Source organism: Marmota monax, unplaced genomic scaffold (assembly GCF_021218885.2).
Source record: "Marmota monax isolate L192 unplaced genomic scaffold, Marmota_monax_Labrador192_F-V1.1 WCK01_AAM20220418_F8-fsc00075, whole genome shotgun sequence".
Lineage (NCBI taxonomy): Eukaryota > Metazoa > Chordata > Mammalia > Rodentia > Sciuridae > Marmota > Marmota monax.
In genome coordinates, this window is record NW_026694772.1 from 427,543 (window position 1) to 433,636 (window position 6,094).

General features: G+C 31.4%; 1 protein-coding gene across 11 annotated transcripts in view; it reads left to right on the forward strand.

Moving 5' to 3' along the window:
• The window catches only part of Dmd (dystrophin), a 2,205,817-nt gene that overhangs the window by 215,322 nt on the left and 1,984,401 nt on the right, over positions 1-6,094 (forward strand). The gene's annotated exons all lie outside the window — the stretch shown is intronic.

A 6,094-nucleotide genomic window follows, 5' to 3' on the forward strand; every position in this document is an offset into this window, starting at 1 on the left:
AGTTGTACTGGGGAGCCTGTATAAGATAGTGGAGCAGCACATTGAGAAAAGTCAGCTATGAATAGATTGGCCTAAAAGGAGTAAAAGTTAGTGTTGAAAAGTGATGTGAGACAAAGACTAATAGACAAGTTGGCTTGGTTAATATAATACCCATAACGCAAGAAAAGCTATGCTGTGATGGCTCAGCAAACCTAATTGCAAGGGACTTTTGAGGGCAGCATATCAGGTTATCACATGCCAAAAATATTTCATTTCAGAGACTTTAGTTTTCTCATTAATTTTATCACTAATCCATTCATTTTCAAAATGTATTTCAGGATTTTATATCAGGTTGACTTTAAAGCTTATATGCAGATGAAGATTTCTTGTCCTAGCACTGAGTAAGGCAGTTAGTCCTATTCTGTGCATAAGAGTGAAGCTAGCTTATATTGGCGCTGCAAACAGGATTATTAAATAGCCAATTACTATTCAGAATGTGTTACGTTCCTTAAAATTACTCAAGCAAGAGTCTTGAACTTGTTCAACCTGAACACATCTGATATCCTCAGCCAAATAAGGGATGCAAATTAGAGAGCTTCTGGCTTTACTAGTGTGGAACCAGACATGCTTTTTCCCCTTAGGACTCTATGACTAATGACCTGGATTGTCTAAATTCAAGAGTACTCAGGTCTCCAGTGGTAGCCTGTTTCAGTTTTTCTGCTTCTGTTTTGTCCCATAGTCTATCTTGGAACAAAGGTTATTTTATGTGCAGATTTCAAGTTGAGATGATATTTTAAAACAAATTTTCTTTTCATATTTGATTAGTGAGTGCATCTAGATAGTCTAGACATGTTCATGATAAAAGCTTCAGATTTTCAATGACCCAAGGAAATTATAGAAATAGGTAATTATTTGTAATCAGGACACATGGGAGAAGTTCCAACTCCAAATGCTTGTTATGTGACATTGACAGGTATTCTTAACAATAGGCCTCAGTTTTCATATGTGAGAACATTACTTTTCAGGTTCAGTATTTTGAGGGGTGAATGAGATAAAATATGTAAGTGCTATAGCAGTAAAATGTGATAAGAACTCTGAGTTACTTTATACCAGCTTCATTGAAATATAATAGATAAATAAAATTACATATATTCAAAGTATACCATGTGATTATTTAATATACATATACATTGTAAAATTATTACTATTATCAACTTAATTAACATTATCTGTCACTTTACAGAGTTACCATTATATTTTTGTGGTAAAAACACTTAAGATCTCTCTTAGCAAATTTCAAATACACCGTATAGACTTATTAAGTCCAATTACCATGCTATATATTAGATGCCAGAATTTATTAATTTTATAACTGAAAGTTTGTACAAATTGACCAATATTATCCTATTTCCCCCAATTGTTAGGCCTTGGCTACTAGTACTCCACTGTCTGTTTCTCTGAGCTCAACTTCTTAAAATAGTATGAATATGAGCTGGGGTTGTAGCTCCGTGGTAGAGCACTTGCCTAGCATGCATGAGGCCCTGGGTTTGATTCTCAACACAACATATAAATTAATTAATTAAAATAAAGGTCCTCAACGACTAAAAAATATTCTAAAAAATAGTATGAGTATTTTTATTTTGAGATGGGAATCTCTATATTGACATGGCTGGGCTGTAACTCCTGGGCCAGGAGTTTATCCTCCTGCCTCAGTATCCCTAGTAGTTGGGACTATAGATATGCATGCATCATCATCATCATCATCATGTGTGGATAATATGATTTACTTTTTAAAAACAATTTATTTTTAAATCAACAAATAAAATTGTATAATTTATTGTGTATACCATGATGTTTTGAAATATACAAACATATGCACACACACATGCATAATAGATTGGCTATATTAAGCTATAATAACAGTGTAATAACTATCTATCCAAAATTCATGACTGTAGGCTTTTAGCAGATCAGTTGTGTAATTCTTAGATTAATAGAATTTCTAGAACTTTTTAGTAGAGTGGAGAGCAATGTGAATCTTCTCAGAAAACTGCATTGACTGTGCAATTTTTAGGGTTTGAGTTGTTTTGTCTCATCTATATATATATACACAGCATAAAATATTCTCTTTCCTATGGAAGCCAGTTCATTATTCACTACTCTTGCTTTGTTAGGCTCATTCCCATTTTCTGGAATTTTCTCCCGCCATCAAATTTTGCTAATTAATTGCCCCCATCTTAAAAATCCAATTCAAGTATCACTAACTGTTCTAAGCCTCATTTTGTTCTATTAACTTTTGTTCCATATAATTATTTATACCCACTATTCAAATTAATTACTTGTTAATTATTTCTGCAGATTATTTTTGATTCCACAACCATTTCTTTTAACATTCTTGAAAGCAGTTGCTATGTTTTATACTCCTTTTTAAATAACTCACTAGGTATTCTCCATGTTTTTAATTCTTTGTTTACAAAACAGTTGGCCCTAAAATAATATATTTTTAAACACTACCTAATATTGGCTCAATAGAAAGGTTACCTTTTGTTACCATGTATTTACTATAACACTTTTGTTTAAGAGATCCCTATATATTACATTGTTGCCTGTATGTATGAAATATTCTGTCCCCTTGTCTATAGTGGAAATTTGTGTCAATCTGGCTTTGACTACAGCACAATCTGTTCTAGCTTTCTGACACTTACCTTGAGAAGAAGTTAAATATATGTTGAGTGAATATCTCAGGAGAAAAACTAAAGGATTAGCTTTCATTATTTATAGTCTGTTGCTATTGCTGAAAATAATATGGTTTTGTTTATAGATATTTTGCCAATTCATTCAATACATATTTATGTGAATGAGAAAAAGGCTTGTTTTTATCATACTCATAATGAATATAGAAGTTGTACTGTCCTGCATATTTTCAATGCTCATCCTTAGTAAAAAAAAAAAAAAAATGTTATATGATGAAAGGAACAGTTCCTGAATATCTAAATAAAGTTGATTGCCTTGTTATAAACATTAGCAATGATCTGAAGTGACTATGTTTAAGAGAGAAAGTCCTTAAAGAACTTTATGATTACTGAGGGCAGTGGCACACACCTATAATCCCAGAGGCTCAGGAGGCTGAGGCAGGAGAATCACAAGTTCAAAGCCAGCCTCAGCAATTTAAGGAGGCCCTAAGCAACTTAGCAAAACCTCTCTCAAAATAAAACATAAAAATGGCTAGGGGTATGGCTCATTGGTACAATGCCCTGGGTTCAATCCCTGATACCAAAAAAAAAAAAAAAAAAGAAACAAAGAAAACAAACAAACAAAAAAAAAAACTTTGTGATTTGGGCTGACGAGTTTAGCTAAATACCAATCAGTGTGCCTCCTTTGTTCTGATAATTATCCTGGGAATTGCAATCCAGAAATACTGAAGTTATGCTATGGTACAGTAAACTACAAAAGTGTTAAGCATCATTAATGAAACACAGATTCTACTTCTTGAGAGAAACTATCATTACACATGTATGGACAATAATATTTTTGTTTGCGTAAAATAGTCTTCTATATTTTATTTATTTTCAGTTTTTAAAATAAATCTGAATTAGCAGGTTCTTAATTCACTCATTTTTCTTCTCTCATTTCCATTTTGCTCTTGGACTTTCATTTTAACAACCTTATTGTACAATAGAATTTTATTTTCAAAATAACCAGTACTTGGGCTGTGGACCTAATAAAGTATTTTTACTCTTACCTATATATTTTTTTGGAGTAGAATTTAAATTTGTATTTTCAGTATATGTTAGCATATATTCTCATTATACATTAATTCCAGTTTGAGACTACTAGAGAGAAATATTTTATTTTAAATATTTTTATACTATATTTTTTAAATCATTTTTCCTAGAATTATATTACAAAATACACATTTACAAAACAACCCAACTCTTACTGGTTTGAGGTGCAGATTTAAATATTTTCACCATTAATGAATTATTCATCTACCTGTGAGACAGTTTAGTCATTTTCAAACATCTAGTATATTATGAGAGAGAATCTACTTTTCCCATTAGATTACATGTGACACTGATCTTTTGGGGAAAAAAGAAAGTCTGTGAGTCACTTCTGTAACATTTGGAATTAAATTCATTAACCAAAATAATACCATGCTTCATCTTTTATATTTTGCTTCCTTAGCATCTGGTCCTTAGTCTGTCTAATTGCATTATAATGACTCTGTGTTGCAACAGATGCTAGAAGATTTTTTTTTCTTGGCAAGAATGATAATTTTGTTTCATATTTTGGAATACCTGCTTTGCAATTGTCATTCTTATTTACTAGAGCCAGAAAGAAAACAAACCTAATGTTTCTTTTCTCATTTGAAATTTATTGAGTTCAACTGTATTCAAAGATTAAAAAAGATGACAACATCACATTCAAAAGAATTTTTCCCAATTAATACATTGAGCACTCTAATTCTGAGATCCACAATAATTATTAGCCATGATGTTGACATTATCCCACATATTTCTTTTTTGGATGCAATTAATATTGTCACTTTTGAATATCGAAAAGTTAGTGTTCTTTTGGAGCTATGCAATGGACTAATTTCTTATACTGAATATTTTCTTATAAGAAGGAACCAAATTATTAGGATAGTAATGTAGATAATTATGATCTATGATCAAGTTAAACTCTAAGGATCCAAAGCCATATATTACCAAAATCTTATTTTTTAACTCAAAGGGGAATCAGCAAGTATACTTATGCTGTAAATTTGTTACTGTTACTGAAAAAGCTCATTTTCTTTTTTCATGCAAGTATCTATTAAAGCCTTTAATATTCATAAGCAGCATCATAGCATTATAAAATCTCTTTGAAATTTTTGAATTTAGAAAGTTCTGGATAGGAAAGATGAAAATTGGCTCATTTTAATTTCATAATGATGTAAAATGATTATTGTATCATATACTTATTATATAGAATATACACAATATATATGTTTTAAATCTATTTGGCAAATGGTCAAGATATTTATATAGCAAGGCATGGTGGGCATACCTGTAATCCCAGCAGCTCAGGAGGCTAAGGCAGGAGGATTGCTGGTTCAAGGCCAGCCTCAGCCACTTGGTGAGGCCTAAGCAACTTAGCAAGACTCTGTCTCAAAATAAAAAAAAAATAAAAAAGGGCTGGGGATGTGGCTCAGTGTTTGAGACCCCTGGATTCAATCCCCAGTACCAAAAAAAAATGTATAATTCATTTTCATACTAATATACATAATTGTGTTTTTGGAATTATTTAATACACATTAAGGGAAATTATTGTTTTATTCATCCTCTAATTTTATCAAATTGAAGAGCATAGCAAGTCATGTATATCTATATTGAATATTATACTAAAAATAAAATGGTTGACAGATGAAAAAATTCATCATAGATTATTGGTTTATATGACATCAAGCATCAGGCTGTAAGGAGACATTCAAATGATAGGCTCATATTGTCCCATAAGAGTTGGGAAGTTTTCTTCCTCCCTTCTTTTCTGCTTTCCTTGTTTTCTTTCTTTTTTATCTTCTTCTGTGGCTTGAACCCAGGGCACTACCACTGAGCTACACCCAGCCATGGTTTTTAGTATAATAAATAAAAATCCAAGAGTTGGGAAACTGAGAACTTTTTTTCTCACCTTCACTATTAACCAGAGTAATGCCCTTCAATGTGTCACTTAATATTGTTGATGTCAGAACCGTCCATTTGAGCAGCTGAAATTATTGATATTCCTCCTCTGTCATTCTTCAGAATGTGTTGTACTGTAGTGACTGGCTAGTTTCTATGGTTAGAGCTTTATGCTTCCTGGGAACTGATGTTGAATTTAAGAACCTTATCAGCAGCATTGTCATTTTCAAGGTTGTCTACTGGCTTGGGAGGAAGGAGAAAAATATACCAATTACAGATTGCTCATTTACAGTTGCCTTTTAAATCTAAGTTTTAAGCTTTTGTGTCTAAGAAAAAGAATATATATATATATATATATATATATATATATATATATATATATTACAATGTATGATAACCACTGAGAAGTAATATTTACATTTTGATTTTAATAAATATTTTGATTAAAATGTTAA